General features: G+C 37.3%; 1 pseudogene; it reads right to left on the bottom strand.

Annotated features, from left to right (window-relative positions):
- Positions 1-14,613: 14,613 nt before the first annotated feature.
- LOC100350910 (lysine-rich coiled-coil protein 1-like) lies at positions 14,614-15,513 on the bottom strand (annotated as a pseudogene).
- Positions 15,514-17,193: the final 1,680 nt, after the last annotated feature.

Here is a 17,193-nt window from a genome sequence, read left to right as displayed (position 1 = left end):
AGTACAAGATTTCTGAGATGAATGGGCCACATGTTAACACTATTTCTAAAGGTTATTCCTTGTTATTATACTATTATTAAGTCTGCATAAGAAATGAAAAATATAACCACATTACGCTCCAAAATTATCCTTTGGCTTCATTTTGTTTATAATTTGAAACATATTTTCTCAAAGAAGTAATATTATAAACACTCAATTATAGTCACTTGCTTCCCAATTAAAACCAGGAAAGTTTATATTTCAAAATGTAATGAAGATACAAACCCATAGATTTATAACATTGATGTTAATTTTATCATTTTTATATTACTTTTTTCTTTTTTATACCAATGAGCATAGCTCAGGACTTCTATTACATGAATATTTATAAGAGACTCTCTTGGGGCCATTGCTGTGGTGCAGCGGGTTAACGCCCTGGCCTGAAGTGCTGGCATCCCATATGGGTGCAGATTCGAGTCCCAGCTGCTCCACTTCTGATCCAGCTCTCAGCTATGGCCTGGAAAGCAGTAGAAGATGGCCCAAGTCACTGGGTGCCTACAAACACGTGGGAGACCCAGAAGAAGCTCGTGACTCCTGGCTTCTGGCTTCGGATGGGCACAACTCTAGCCGTTACGGCCAACTGGTGATTGAACCAGTGAATGGAAGACTTCTCTCTCTCTCTCTGCCCTTCCTCTCTGTGTAATTGTAACTTCAAATAAATAAATAAATCTTTTTAAAAAAGAGAAACTCTCTCATTTATACATGAGGAGATATGCAGCTAGGCATTTAATTCAGCACTGTTTATAATAAGGAAGACTTAAAAACTACATGAGAGTCTATTGATAGGTGAATGGAACTAGGTAAATACTACACATATACTTATTCATGCACTGTTTAGAATTATAATATTTATACAATAGGCTATTATATAATCTATAAATTAAATGATGCATATCTATGAATACTGATGCGGATAAATTTCAAGACATCCTTTAGAGAGGAAAAAGATTGCACAGTGATACAGATCATATAACATAATATAGCAGAAAAATTAGGGTAAGTAATGTTTGAAAGCACCTGAAATGGTACATATTGTTGACCAACATGTGCATATGGTAAAAAGCACACTTACTTCAGAATAAGAGTGATCTTGAGAAATGAAGAGTAGCAAACATTCTAGAGTGGAGGTGGTAGAGTTTCCAATATATCTGCAATATTTCTTCTTAAAAGTATCACCCTTTCGGCTAGCAAAGAGGTCAAAATTGTTTTCCAAGTAATTCTAAAATGTTAGTCTTTTTTATCGTGCTGACATTTGCACAGATGGTACAAAAACCATGGTGAGTAAGAATATTGGCACCTTGGAATGATTCAAGGCAGTGGCACCAAACTGTGCCACTAATCACAGACACACATTACATTCAGCATAAAAAGCTGTAGATTTCATTTCTAACAACAGGTTTTTTAGCTATAACTTCCAACAATGCTGGTCCTCTTTTCTCCTGGAAAGTTTCTCAACTACCTGCCATTGACTAAGTAAGAGAGGAAATAGGAGATGCTTCTCTTACTCAAAAGAAAACACACACACACACACACACACACATACACACGAACCCCAGGTGAGTGATAGATGCTAACTGTACAAAGATACAGTCTGGGGAAATATGAGGAGTTGAGTAATACAGATCTAATTTCACTGACTTGTCCTCGAACATCTTCAAACTTTATTCTGGAAACTTAAGTACACATTCTTGCTGCATATTGCTTTGCTGTGTATTCTTAACCAGTACCGTTGCCAGAGAGTATCCTATAGAGACCCCTTCTGTCTTTTCAAACATTATATGTATTTTCCATTGCTATATCACCTTGATTCCTTTCACTTTCTCCACCTGCAAAACATAAACACTTCACAGACACACACACACACACACACACACATTTTTGCTGTGAAAATCATCATAAACCCCTTCTTTCAATTCCTACCTCCACTTCCAGAGGGTGAATATGGAAAATGATCCTTAAGTTTGTCCTGTATCCTAAATATGAAGGAAGAGAGGAAGGGAGGGAGGGAGGGAGGAGGAATGGGGGATAGAAGAAATAAAGAAGTGAAAGGAATAAAAGACTTCTTAAGGCTCTTCCTAAAATTCAAAGAAGGGAGAAAATCTTCCTAATTCTGGATGAGGAGGAGTATGAGAAGGTGGCAATCCTTCCACAAATGTTGGGACACTTTGCCCACTCCCCCAGAGGAAAGGAGAGGTTTGGTGGTCCTCACCTGTGGGAAAACAGGAACTAGACAGTCTTAGTGGACATGCATCCTTTGCACCAAGCAGAGTGGACATAGCAGGAAGGTGATTTCCCCCAAGCACTCCTCACTTATTGTTACCTAGATCCTAGGAAACGGGAGTTCTCTGCAAGGAGCTGACACAAGCTAACTTTACTTTTTAGCCAGTCCGTGCACCCACACATCCAATTCCATCCCCTACTCCAAGCTCTGATGCACTATATAGCCACGCTCCCCTGGTTCAGGAATACAGATTTGTCTAATTCTAAATTAGTAAAGTATAGAGAAGTATAAAGAAGATCTTTGAGCTGACATCTAAGGAAGGGCTTGACTCTCTAAGGAAGGCATAAAAGAGATACCTCTTCTAGGTATCTGTTGCATTTGCTGCTGTTCCATTATTCCTGCCCTTCTTCACCATTACTCCTGTATTATCTACCAGTCTTCCATTTGGAACTCCAGCATTTTAATGTAGGAGAAATTGTGGAAGGGTATTTCTTAGTGTCAGTGAAAATAACATTTCTGTGTAGAAAGAGAATCACAAGATAAATGAATCTTATTCATTAAAAACAGCTTTCCTAAAGTTTTGTTTAGAATGAGATAGATTTTACTTTTTATGTAGCTATGCATAAGTGGTAGACCAAGTATGAATTTTCTTTCTTGAACATAAAATATTTAATAGTTGTTTTATCTTGGAAGAAACAAGTTCACAATCTATTTTCTAACATTAATTTTCACTGTTCATGTTAGACTACTAGCCCATAAATTTTGTTAATTTTAGAAATTACTTAAAATTTCTCAAACAAATGTTCTCAAAACAACTTTAGACATACTGCTATTAACATTGCCAAAGGAACTCTGGATTTAGTCACCTTAAATCAGTTGGTTCCCTACTGACTAAGCTTTTACTCAGAACACAAATTGTATTATCCCACATAACCCTCCTCCTTCTCACTCATCCACTAGAAGCTGAATTCATTATTATGTCTCCCACAGATGAGTATTACTCAACATTTTACTATTTACTGACCATGAAAAAATAACCTAAACTTAATTTTTGAAAAAGTTACAGTCTGAATTATATGTGTTGTTTTATAATCACAAAAATATTTTAACTACTTAAACAAATATTATTAATATAAAATATTTTATTAGATTACAAAAGAAAAGTAAGGTTACACTTACATAGAATGTCACTATTATATAGAACCAGGGTTAAGCCCAGGGATAGAAGTTGTCCATAGCTATAAGGCTGTTTCTTTGGGGACTGAGTCACAGTTGCTGATTCTTTCTCTCATGGATGCACTAATTTTTTTTTTGATGCACTTTTTTAAAAAAAGAGATCTTTCAATGGCATTCCTTGTGCAGGTCCATGTCTCTTTTGACCAGCCATTTCACTCTTTCCCTATACTGCAGCTGTCCTGGCTTTCCACTCTACACAGATTCTCTCTGCAGAGATGCCATTTGTTCTCCAGAAAAGCAATCTCTTGAGGAGAACACCTTTTAAAATGACCCCAGGCTTGTTTTCCTGAAGATTAACTTGGCCCAAGGGAAAATTGATGCTTTTGCCTCACTGTTGAAATACAGTTCACCTTCAAGGCTGCCCCTTCCTTGTTTGGGATTGGAAAATAATAGGGTATTTTAAAAATTTCTTGTAAAATGTAATTAAAAGATGTTTATTTTTATGCAAAGCATTTTTAAAATCAATGCATTAATTTTTTAATAATAAACATTTTCTACAAACATTTTGAAGATAGTTTTCATATATAGATTTTAAAATTTCTTTCACTGATGGTGGCTATTGGAAATATGTGGCTAGGTACCCAGACAGTGGTTGTCAGTATGAAAAAGATGAAAAAGAAAGTTCTCTCTTTACATCTACTCCCCAAAAATCATAGAAGAAAACAGCATAGATGCAGTTAATTCACTTTCTAGAACATGGGCAGTTTCTGAATATTATAAATTATAGTAAAAACTGCTTCAGGCTAGGGACGATATTGTGGTATAGCAGGTAATCCACGGAATTGGATGCCCAGATTATGTATTGGAGTACCAGTTGAGGAAGTTCCACTTGTAATCCAGCTTCCTGATAATGCCTCCTATCCAGGAATGTAGCAGATGGTGGCTCAAGTACTTGGGCCCCAGCCAACCACGCACACGGGAGATCCAGATAGAGTCCCAGCTACCTGGCTTCAACCTGTTCAGCCCAAGCCATTGCAGGAATTTATGGAGTAAACTAGCAGACAGAAGATAGATCTCTCTGCCTTTCAACTTTCAACCCTTCTTAGACTCTTCCCTCTCCTATTCCAAATCTTAATTTTTACAAAATTTGTGCATAAATCTATTTCAGTTTGCTTTAAACTCATAAGATTAACTCTAAACTAAGAGTTCAACAAATAGTGTGAAGAAAAAAACACTGTTCTCAACAGTCAAGACAATGGTTGTAAACAATCATCGGATCTCAAGATGTCAATTTCACTACTATACATTACCTTTTAGGTACCCTATTCGTTACCACAGATCAGAGAAAACATATAGTATTTGTCTTTTGGGGACTGGCTTATTTTACTAAGTATAATAGTTTCTAATTGCATCCATTTTGTTGGAAAAGATAGATTTCTTTCTTTTTTTTACCGCTGTGTAGTATTCCATAGTGTATATATACCATAAATTCTTTATCTAGCCTTCAGTTGATGGACATTTGGGTTGACTCCACATCTTAGCTATCATGAATTGAGCTGCAATAAACATGGGGTTACATGTCACTGATTTAATTTTGTTTAGGTAAATTTCCAGGAGTGGAATGGCTGGGTCATGTGGTCAGTCCATATTGGGATTTCTGACGTTTCTCCATATTGTCTTCAACAGTAGCTACACCATTTTCCATTCCAACCAACAGTGGAATAGGGTTCCTTTTTCCCCATATTCTCACCATTCTTTTTTTTTTTTTCCTTAGTTCTTTTTTTTTTTTTTTTTAAACTTTTATTTAATGCATATAAATTTCCAAAGTACGACTTATGGATTACAATGGCTTTCCCCCCATACCGTCCCTCCCACCCACAACCCTCCCCTTTCCTACTCCCTCTCCCCTTCCATTCACATCAAGATTCATTTTCGATTATCTTAATATACAGAAGATCAGCTTAGTATACATTAAGTATGGATTTCAACAGTTTGCTCCCACACAGAAACATAAAGTGAAAAATAATAGATGATTTTTTTAAATGATGATGAAATCAGAGAAGACCTATTGTCATGTTTAATCCCAGTGAGAGTCAAGTTGGGAATTGATAATTTCTTTCTTTTTTTTTTTTTTTTTTTTTTTTTTTTTACAGAGGATCAGTTTAGTATGCATTAAGTAAGGATTTCAACAGTTTGCACCCCCATAGAAACACAAAGTGAAATATATTGTTTGAGTACTCGTTATAGCATTAAATCTCAATGTACAGCACATTAAGGATAGAGATCCTACATGAGGAGTAAGTGCACAGTGACTCCTGTTGTTGACTTTACCAATTGACACTCCTGTCTATGGCATCAGTAATCTCCCTATGCTCCAGTCATGAGTTTCCAAGGCTATGGAAGCCCTCTGAGTTCTCCGACTCTTATCTTGTTTAGACAAGGTCATAGTCAAAGTGGAGATTCTCTCCTCCCTTCAGAGAAAGGTACCTCCTTCTTTGAAGACCTGTTCTTTCCACTGGGATCTCACTCACAGAGATCTTTTGCCAGAGTGTCTTGGCTTTCCATGCCTGAAATACTCTCATGAGCTTTTCAGCCAGCTCCGAATGCCTTTAGGGCTGATTCTGAGGCCAGAGTGCTATTTAGGACATCTGCCATTCTATGAGTCTGCTGAGTATCTCACTTCCCATGTTGGATCACTCTCCCCTTTATTTACTCCATCAGTTAGCGTTAGCAGGTACTAGACTTGTCTATGTGCTCCCTTTGACTCCCAGTCCCTTCACCATGACCAACTGTGAACTGAAACTGATCACCTGGAACAGTGAGATGGCATTGGTACATGCCACCTCGATGGGATTGAATTGGAATCCCCTGGTATGCTTCCAACTCCACCACTTGGGGCAAGTCAGCCTGAGCATGTCCCAAATTATACATCTCTTCCCTCTCCCATTCCCACCACCATGTTCAACAGGGATCACATTTCAGTTAATTTTCAACACTTAAGAATAACTGTGCATCAATTACAGATTTCTGTGTGAGAGCCATTCTAACTTGGGTGAGGTGAAATCTCATTGTGGTTTTGAATTGTGTTTCCCTGATGGCTAGTGATTATGAGCATTTTTTAATGTGTCTGCTGGCTGTTTGAATTTCCTGTCTTTAAAAAGTTTGTTCAAGTCATTTGCCCAAACTGGATTGTTTGTTTTGTTGTTGTTGAATTTCTTGAGCTCTTTACTGATTCCGGGTATTAATCCTTTGTTAGTTGCATAGCTTGCAAATATTTTCTTCCGTTCTGTCGGTTGCTTCTTCACTTTCCTGAGTGTTTCTTTTGCAGTACAGAATTTTCTCAGCTTGATGTAATCACATTTGTCAATTTTGGCTTTGTTTGCCAAAATTGTTCTTTTCCAAGAACTCTCTGCCTATGCCAATGTCTCACTGAATTTCCCCAATGTTCTCCTCTAGTAACGTAATGTCTTACCGAATTTCCCCAATGTTCTCCTCTAGTAACGTGATGGTATCTGGTCATAGATTTAGATCCCTGATCATTTTTTAGTAGATTTTTGTGTAAGGTGTAAAGTAGGAGTCTTTTTCATACTTCTGCACAGGGCAAATCAGTTTTCTCAGCACCATTTGTTGAAGAGACAGTCCTTGCTCCAGGGATTGATTTTATCTCCTTTGTCAAAGATAAATCGGTTGCAGATGCATGGATTGATTTCTGGAGTTTCTATTCTGTTCCATGGTTAGACATGTCTATTTTTTGTGCCAGTACCAGGCTGTTTTGATTATAACTGCCCAGTAGTATGTCTTGAAATATGGTATTGTGATGTCTCCAGCTTTGTCTTTATTGTATAAGACTACTTTTGCAATTTAGGGTCTCTTGTGTTTCCACATGAATTTTTTTCCTAGATATGAAAAGAATCTCACTGGCATTTTGATCAACATTGAACTGAATCTGTAAATTGCTTTAGGTAATATGGACATTATGATGATTTTAATCCTCTAATTCATATACATGGATGATTTTCCCATTTTTGTGTCTTCTTCTATTCCTTGCTATGTTATTTTCCATTGTAGATATCTTTGACATCTTTGTCTAAATTTATTCTGAGATATTTGATTTTTTTTGTAGAATGGGATTGATCTTTGAAGTTCTTTCAACCATGGCATTGTCTGTATATAAAAAGGCTATTGACTTTTGAGTGTTAATTTTAAATTCTGCCACTTTATAAAACTCTTTTATGAATTCTAACAGTCCCTTAGTGGAGTCTTTTGATCCCTTATATATAGAATCATGTCATCTGCAAATAGGGATAGTTTGACTTCCTCCTTCCCAATTTGTATCCCTTTGATTTCTATTTCTTGCATAGTAGCTCTAGCTAAAACTTCCAGGACTCTATTGACTAGCGATGGTGAAAGTGGGCATCCTTGTCTGATTCTGGATTTCAGTGGAAATGCTTCTAACTTTACCCCATTCAACAAGGTTGCTGGCCATGGGTTTGTCATAAAATGCCTTGATTGTGTTGAGGAATGTTTCTGTTATTCTCAATTTGCTTAAAGTTTCCATCATGAAAGGATGTGGTATTTTATCACATGCTTTCTCTGTATCTATTGGTTAGGCCCATTTGGTCTAACACTGTTCTGCTGTTTCTTTGTTGATTTTTTGTCTAGTTGATCTGTCCATTGATGAAAGTGGGATGCTGAAGTCCTTCATTACTATTGTATTGGAGTCTATGTCTCCCTTTAAATCCATCAACATTCTTTAAATAGTCGGGTGCCCTGTCATTGTATGCATATACAATTATTACAGTCACATCTTCCTGTCAAATTGAACCTTTAATCATTACTCCATGCTCTTCTTTGTCTCTTTTGACACTTTTAACAGTTTTTGTGTTAGTCATTTTTTTCTGACTTTAGGATGTCTACACTTGCTATTTTTGCTTTCCATTGGTATGGTATAACTTTTTCCACTCTTTCACTTTCAGTTTGCATGTGTCTTTGCTGATGAGGTGTGTTTTTTGTAGGCAGCAAATAGATGGATCTTGCTTTTTAATCCATTCAGCCAGTCTATCTTTTAACTGGAGAATTTAGTCCATTTATATTCAAGGTGACTATTAAGTAACAACTTGGCCTTGCCATTTTATCATAAAATATTCCTGTTGTTTACTTTGGATTTCCTTTATACTTTTACTGGGAGATTTTTCTGCCTTCATATTATTTCATAATGATGGCTATCTTTCTGTGTTTCCATGTGCAGCACATGCTTAAGCATCTTTTGTAAGGCTGGACAAGTGGTGACAAATTCTTTCAATATCTGTTTATTATGGATGGTCTTCATTTTACCTTCATTCATCAATGAGAGCTTTGCAGGATACAGTATTTTGAGTTGACAGTTTATTTCTCTTAAGATTTGTACAATGTCAGGCCAGCGCCGCGCCTCAATAGGCTAATCCTCCACCTGCGGCGTCAGCACACCAGGTTCTAGTCCCAGTCGGGGCACCGGATTCTGTCCCGGTTGCTCCTCTTCCAGTCCAGCTCTCCGCTGTGGCCCGGGAGTGCAGTGGAGGATGGCCCAAGTGCTTGGGCCCTGCACCTGCATGGCAGACCAGGAGGAAGCACCTGGCTCCTGGCTTCGGATCAGCATGGTGCGCCTGCCACAGTGTGCTGGCCGCAGCAGCCATTGGGAAGTGAACCAACGGAAAAAAGGAAGACCTTTCTCTCTGTCTCTCTCTCACTGTCCACTATGCCTGTCAAAAAAAAAGATTAAAAAATAAAAAAAAAGATTTGTAGAATGTGTTGACATTCTCTCCTAACCTGTAGTTTCTGATGAGAATTCAGCTGTAAAGGAGATTCTCTGAAAGTGATTCTGTTTCTTTCATGCACATTTTAGAGATTTTTTTCTTTATGCTTTACTGTTGATGCTCTACCGACTGAGCTATCCGGGCTCTTATATGCTTTACTGTTGAAAGTTTGACAATGTGTCACAGTGATGATCTTTTCTGACCAGGTCTATAAGAAGTTCTATGTGCCTCATGTACTTGGATGTCCCTTTCTTTCTCCAAATTGGGGAAACTTTTCTGTAATTATTTCACTAAATAGGCCTTCTAATTCATCTCTTTTCACACCTTCAGGAACTCCTCAGATCCATATGTTGATCATTTGATAGTATTTCATAAATCTCCAACATTGTCTTAAATTTTTATAATTTCTCCCTTTCTTCTTCCTCCTCCTCTTCCTCCTACTTTTCCTTCTCCTTCTTTCAGTCTGACTGAAAACTTTCCAAAGGCTTGTCTTCTAGCTTAGTTATTCTTCTTCTGCCTCACTAAGTCTGTTATTAAAGCTTTCTTTTGTATTTTTTATTTGACATACTGAATTCTTCATTTCTAATGTTTCATTTTGATTTCTCTTTAAAATCTCACATGGGTAAAACTTTTCATTCATGTCATATATGGATTTACTTCATTTATTTGCTTCCATTACTTCTGAACAACCCTATGATTAATCTTTTGAGTTCTGTTTCAGGCATTTCATTAATCTCTTCATCTCCACATTCTAATATTGAAGTGTTGTTGCGTTCCTTTGGGGTGTCATATTGTCTTCCTTATTCTTGTTTCTTGAATTTCTGCATTTATTTTTAGGCATTTGTGATAATACTTGTTGGTTTTTTCCTCTGGTAGTTTTTATCTTTGAACTAAGCAGTGAAATGTCTGCTCTTTCAGTGAATACCCAGAGGTGTGTGCTGGGTGTGGCCAAGGTTTCTGGTCTGTGCTCCAATATGGGGCAGCTACCCAGGGTGACTCCCAATTTGGGTCTGGTAGATTTCCTCTTGCTAACAGAAAGGGAAGTGGGTAAGATGATAACTTCTGTTGGAATAATCACACCCTCACTTCCTCTCTTCCAAGGTGACTAAATGCCTGGGTGTTAGCCCTCAGTGGGTGCAATATTCATTCACACTTCCACATGAATTGCAAAAATGATCTGTGCAGTCTTCAGTGTGAGCACCAATCCCACAGCACTGACCCACCTCCACACAATCGGGGAGCTCTGAGCATGTGGAGCCATACACAGTGATTGCCCAGAAACCCAGCTACACTCTGCACCCTCTCATGCAATTACAGAGTTCCCACTGTTTCTGCATGCAAGGCTCCCACAGTCACAGGATGTAGAGGATCCACCCAACCCTGCTAGCCTGTCCCATCCTCAGAGAGGCTGAGACATTCCCAAAGCCAGCTGCTTGTGTTGCTCCGCCTAGGCGGTTTCAGCCCCGGAGCCTGTGATATGTTAAGAGGCTTGGGGACTCCTCACAGTCCTATGTGGGTGCCTAGCCCTCCGTCATCTCCAAACCAGGATCAAAGTCAATAGGGAATAAGGTTTTTTGCCTTTGGTAAAATCCCTGGATCGCACATGTGCACAAGAGCCACTGGTTGCAGCCTACTCATTTCACAATTGCGGCTTCTCCCAGCTGGTTGCCAGGTGCACAGAAGAGTCTGTGCAGCTGGTACTGATGTTGAAATGGCTCCTTCTCCCCACCTGTTGCTGGGTGCGTGCACAAGACCTGTGCCAACTGCTAGCTACTTATGTCCAAAATGGCAGCCACACTCTCTCAGCTGGTTGCCAGGTGCAGTTTTTGGGGGGATGTGGATAAGAAACATGCCACTCTTCTTTTTGCTGAGTGAATAGCCATCCTGTTCCCTTCAGGGCTCCAGGCTGGACTCAAAGACAGTATAGTCTGCTAGGCTCTCCCTCTGGCAATATCACCAGTGGCACAGACTGCTGCAGTCTGATCTCACCTTGCTCTCTGAAGCTGGTGCTTTCTCCAGATCTCGGCTGCTGGGTCATGTGTTGTGCCTGTGCTCACCGCTGTGCCTCTTGACCTTCCATACAGATCCATGACATCCTTCCTCCTCCTGCGGAATTTCCACCACAGTCTTCCTTCCAACTCTCCCCTGAGAGTGCAGTTTCTCCACTTTTCTTCTTCCTTTTTCCTCCTCTTCTTCTTCTTCCTCCTCCTCCTCCCCTTCTTCTTCCTCCTCCTCTTCCTCCTGTTCCTCTTCCTCCTCTCTCTTCCTCCTCTTCCTCTTCTTCTTCTTCCTCTTCCTCCTCCTCCTCTTCTTCCTCCTATTCCTCCTCTTCCTTCTTCCTTGTTCTTCTTCTTCTTCTTTTTTTTTTTTTTTCTCTTTTCCTCCAGCCTAGAACAGTATGCCTTTTTCCTATTCTGCCATCTTGGAATTACCTACTTCACAGATATTTAAATTCCCTTTTATCTACTAAAACTACATGCTTACATACATACTAAATTATCTGCTTAAATTACAAGGATAATTCCCTGGGAAGAAAATAGCATCATCCTGGTTTGTTCCATTTTTTACATGGAAGTTGCCCCAGGCTATTTTCAGGGACTATTGTAGTGTTTTCATGACTGCTTGGCTTTGCAGGGTAATGCTTTATATCCAATGATAATTTGATGCTATTTGGTTTGAAAGAGTGTGTGTCTAACATTTGTTTTATTCATTTTAATGAATTAGTTCTCTTTGCACTATACTTTGATTTTTTAAATAGTTCCAACCTGCGCATACAGCAAACTAGATAGAATTTGTAAATATTTGGCAAAGTTCAATTTTATCCCACATTCTCAAATTTTACTGGATTTTCTTACATATAAAAATAACAATACTACTGAAAATAAAACAACTGTTTTTCTTCCTTTTCAGTTATTTTCCTTTTATGTATTTTCTGCTTTATTACATGGACTGGAACCTTGAGTTCAATGTTGAATAGAAGTGTTGGGAACAAACAACCCTACTATGCTCCTGATCGTAAGAAGAAAATATTCAGTATTCCATCATTAACAACAGTATTAGATATAGGTTGAGGAAGTTCCTTCCATTTGCAGTTTTCTAAGAATTTTTTTTTTTACCCAAAATGGGTGTTGAATTTTGTCGAATATTTTTTCTGTATCTATTGAAATGATCATTTGGTCTATTGCTGGGGTTTGCTTTACTGTCCAACCTGACACTGCATTTAATTAAAAGGTTTACACCATATATACATTATATATTTTATATATTTTTATATAAAATATGTATTTTTATATATACACCATATATACATATATATATTTACACCATATATATATATATACACACACACTTTGATTTAAATCCTGTTACGTGTTTTCTACTTATTCAGTTTATTCTTTGTTCCTTTCTCCTACCTTTTTCTAGATTCAGTAATGTTTTGTAGCACCACTTATTTCTGTTAATATCTGCCCTATCAATGAAGCCTGGGGAAACTTCCATGTAAAAATATGGAACAAACCAGGATGATGCTATTTTCTTCCCATGGAATTACCCTTGTAATTTAAGCAGATAATTTAGTATGTATGTAAGCATGTAGTTTTAGTAGATACTTAGTTACACGTATCTCTGTGTTGTATTTTTGTAGTTGTTAATCTACTATTTAAAATGTGCTATATACATTATATGATTTACTTTTGGCTGTTTCTAAAAATGTTTATATTTTACTTTGCCACTGGCTCTTAACAATTTCATTGTGATGCAGTTCTGTTTTATTCCCTGTAGATTTTCTGATCTGTCTTCTGTGCAGTTCTATCTTCTTAAGTGTTATAGTACAATAATCTATCCCTCCCTGAATGCATATCTTTATTTCCTCAATGCAGCAAGTTCATTAAAAATGCTCTGGGCTCCCACATTTTGAAGTCTGGAAATAGGTATCAGTCACTAAGTGGAGGATAATTATAAGGATAACCTAACTTATTTCCTTTTTTTCAATATTAACAGTCATTTGCTTTCTTTTCTATACCTTACAAACCATCATTTCAATATTTTGCCAATTTTTCTTATTGTTTCTGGGAGGGCACTCCCAAATGTATTAGTTATTTAAGGCTGGAAATACAGAAATGTACAAAATTTTTTAAAAATAGCCTTTCTTCCTTTTTCTTTCATTTTTCTTATGTGAATGGGTACTTTAACCTCTAACAAAGGCCAAGTGAACAGGAAGGATTTTTTCTTTCATTTGAAATTTTGTTGCTATATATAAACAATTATATGCATTTAGTATTTTTATCTTTATAATATTAGAATTATCCATGCTTTTATTTTGAAATTTTGGTTTTTTTATTAACATTAAATATGGATAAAATTTACATGACTCTACTGTCCAATTCTGGACTGCTGAATTATATTTCATTGTATGGATCTCCCTCAATATGCATACTTAACTTTTTAACAAAGAGCATTTGATTGTTTTCATTTTTCCTCCATTACATACTGGGGTACAATATAGATTTGTGGCTTCCTATATGCTGTTAATTACATACATGGTAATTTCTATATGTAAAATTCTTAAGATTTCCATATCAAAGAATATGTGAATTTATCACTAGCCATTTGCCTCTTCCAAATACACTGTAGTTATGGTTCATCTCAGGATTCAAGAATTTTAAAGAACCTGCCTACTCTTCTTCATGTTCTCAGCTAAATCAACACAAAATTAACTTAAATGTTGTGATCTAGCTATTAATTCTCTATCATCACATAACATGCTTAAATTTACATGTCAATTCAACACGTCCTTTTTTTTTGCAGAAATTATAAGTCTTTATTGTAAAATTCTCCAGAAAATAAACCAATTTTGTAGAAATACACTTTGAAACTTTTAATGCTATATGTAAACTAAACTTACTATTATTATAATGTATTTTATTTTCCATGTTCCAATCTAGCAAATATGCTGCAAGGTAGATCTAACAAATGAAGAATAACCTAAATTGCTTTTGTAGAGAAAACCAATGGACAGAAATATACCCAACTCAAAAACAAAATAAATCCAATCAAGAAGTAGATTCTGTAATTATTAATCCTCCAACTTAAAATAAATGATCTCCCAAGGGAAAATAATTCTACCATCATAGCATTTGGATGAATAACAGCAGAGCCACTTTCATAAAGGGAAGTTACATTATATGTTAAGAAAAATGGAAAATGAGGAAAAGTCATTTCTGCATTGGAGAGAACACGTACTAAATCCTTCCTTCACTTGGCCTTTGTTAGAAGTTAAAGTACCCATTCACATAAGAAAAGTGATTTGAACATGAACGTCATAAAACCAAGCTCCTCAACTATTTTTTTTTTCAATTTAACATCCCGCAAACCAACTGAACAGCTTCAAAATCCAAGGATACACTGGTCCCAAAGCTTTTACTCCTCTGTCTTTTCTTTGCCTTGTTCCTTTCTCTCTTTTCTATGCTTATGTTCCTTTTTCTTAGAGGCTACATTTCAGCTTTTTTTCTCCTTTCGGTTTTTACATTTTTCTCTCCAGTATCTAGTCCACCTCTGCCTTATTTTGGAGGATGCATTTATGTTTGTCTACATTCATTTCTTGACTCCTTTTCCTCTTATGCTTGGCAGCCCCTGCTCTGGTATTTCTCCACCTTCCTTGCGGCACCTTGTCCTTATCTGATGGGTCTGTTTATGACTGGCTTGATGGGGTCTGGTACTGTTTTCTGAGAAACACTTGTAACCTCCAGATTCTACTGTATGAGCCATAATTGTATTCTTGCCGACTAAGGTTCAGAGGTACTGGCTTTTGTGAGAAATAGTCCCTGGTGTTCTGAGAGTAGCTCAGAGTCTAGTCTCAGCCTGCTGTTGTGAGCTGGTACCTATAGAGGTAAACGGTTTTCTATGCCTTGTGAAATGTTGCATGACCCTGGGTAGGTCTAGATGTTTCAGGTGGGAGTCTTTGATCAAACATCCTGTTTCTGAGTCTGGAATCCATCTCTTCTTTGTACCTATAGGTTTCCAAGTAGTCCTCCCTCATCTTTCTGAAACAAGTCTTCAGTTCTAGTCTCTGGCTTTCTTTACTTTAATATAATCTTCAAGTTCACCTTGAAAACAGTCTTGTCCTTTTTTGAATGCTTCTTTTGCCTGACAAAAAGAGATTTTTCTTAGCAGGCTGAGAACTTGGTGGAAAAATCTGATCATAATCATCCATTGATTGCTTCTGTTTTTCAACATGAATTTTCTGGAAACAGTGAAACCATATAACACCAGAGAGCTAACAACCATGATACTGAGATTATAACGTCTACTTTTGTCCAATATTTTACTCCTATTCACCTCTTAAAGTGAGATACGTTATTATTCAAAGTGTGACACTACTGTACAGATGTCTTTTACAGAAGGTATCTGTAAGAAGCTCTCTCTTCATCCATTCAGTGTGGACTTTCCCTTCCTATGGGACAACACAGCAAGAAGCCCTCCACGAGATGCAAGCAACTTGATATTGGACTTCACAGCCTATGGTGAGAAATACATTTCAATTACTCAGTCTGCTGCATCTTCTCTGAGGTGGGGGCAGGTGTCTACCACTACTGTCCCCCTCCCCGCCAATGCCCTCAGAGGGTTAAGCTGAGGTGGAGGTGGTGGAGGGGCTGGAACAACTGCTGCCACCTCTGCTGCTAAACCCAACATGCCTTTTAAAAGGCAATCCACTTGTGCTACCCAATTAATAATTCAAAATAACTGTGAGCAGAAAATAAATCAAGTATGTTTAAAGGGAGAAACTAACTCACATCCTTGAAGAGTTTGTTTTTATAATGGTATGGCATGTAACTGCTTCATATTTTGCTATGTGTTTCTGTAGAAAATGTTATTTTACTAGAACAGCACATCTTAATATATTCCTTTCTTTTTGATAGTGTTTTGTGTTATAAATTCATTTTTAAGTTAATTTTGAGCACCATATATAAACATGATCTCTCACCATACGTGCCTAGCTAATTCCTTCATTAGGCCACTGGAGTTCAAATATAGATGACTTTGCCAAATAAATGCCAACCTAAATTGATTCTTACTAGGGCCCTGGTAGTAGGCACACACACACACACACACACACAGAGAGAGAGAGAGAGAGAGAGAGAGAGAGAGAGAGAGAGAGAAGGCTTGCCAATTTCTCCCAGCTTTTCAAGGTCTAGGAAAATGTTCAATGAAGATAAAACATGACACAGGTATTTTATGAAAGCTACTGTGAATTGGGTCCTTGTCAGCTAGAGTTATCTCTCCTTTGTGCTCAAGGCGACAAATAGGGAGCATACACAGAATGCCACCACCACACAAAGAATCCATTATGAAGCACTTACTACAAAAATATATGAGCTTATCTTATATCTACTTCAATAGTCAAACTTCATTTCTGCATCTCAAATATTTTCCAAAGCACTCCCAAAATATATAGCAAGACTTCACATTGAAACATTCACTCATTTAGAATATATTTGTTAAACACCTATGATAGCCCAGGGAACATTCTAAGTACAATTGGAATGCAGCAATAAAACATACAAAAATCATTGAACTTCCATTCTAATGGAAGACAACTGATACCAAAAAAAAATGAATAAGGAAATCATTTGGCATTTGTGGCAGACAGTGTTCTAAGGTGCCTCCACAGTGACGTTGACCCTTGAGAGATCCCATGCCCTTGAGTTAAGATAAATCTTACAAATGTTATTTAATATCATTACTGACATTATGTTAACCATAGGGAAAAAAAGGATCTTGTATATGTAATCAGTTGAATTTAAAACAGATTATCTGGGTAGACCTGTCCTGGTCACATGAACAGAAATTTGCATTCTAAAATTAAAAACAAGGAGGTAGGTGGTTGTCCTAGAAGATAAGCTACTGGTCAGGATGCTCATATCCCACATCGGAGTAGCTTGGATCAACATCTCACTGCAGCTCCAG

This window comes from Oryctolagus cuniculus, chromosome 10 (assembly GCF_051225735.1).
Source record: "Oryctolagus cuniculus isolate XC-2025 breed Fujian yellow rabbit chromosome 10, ASM5122573v1, whole genome shotgun sequence".
Lineage (NCBI taxonomy): Eukaryota > Metazoa > Chordata > Mammalia > Lagomorpha > Leporidae > Oryctolagus > Oryctolagus cuniculus.
Note: the sequence above shows the minus strand (reverse complement) of the source record. Positions and strands in the feature narration are given on the sequence as shown.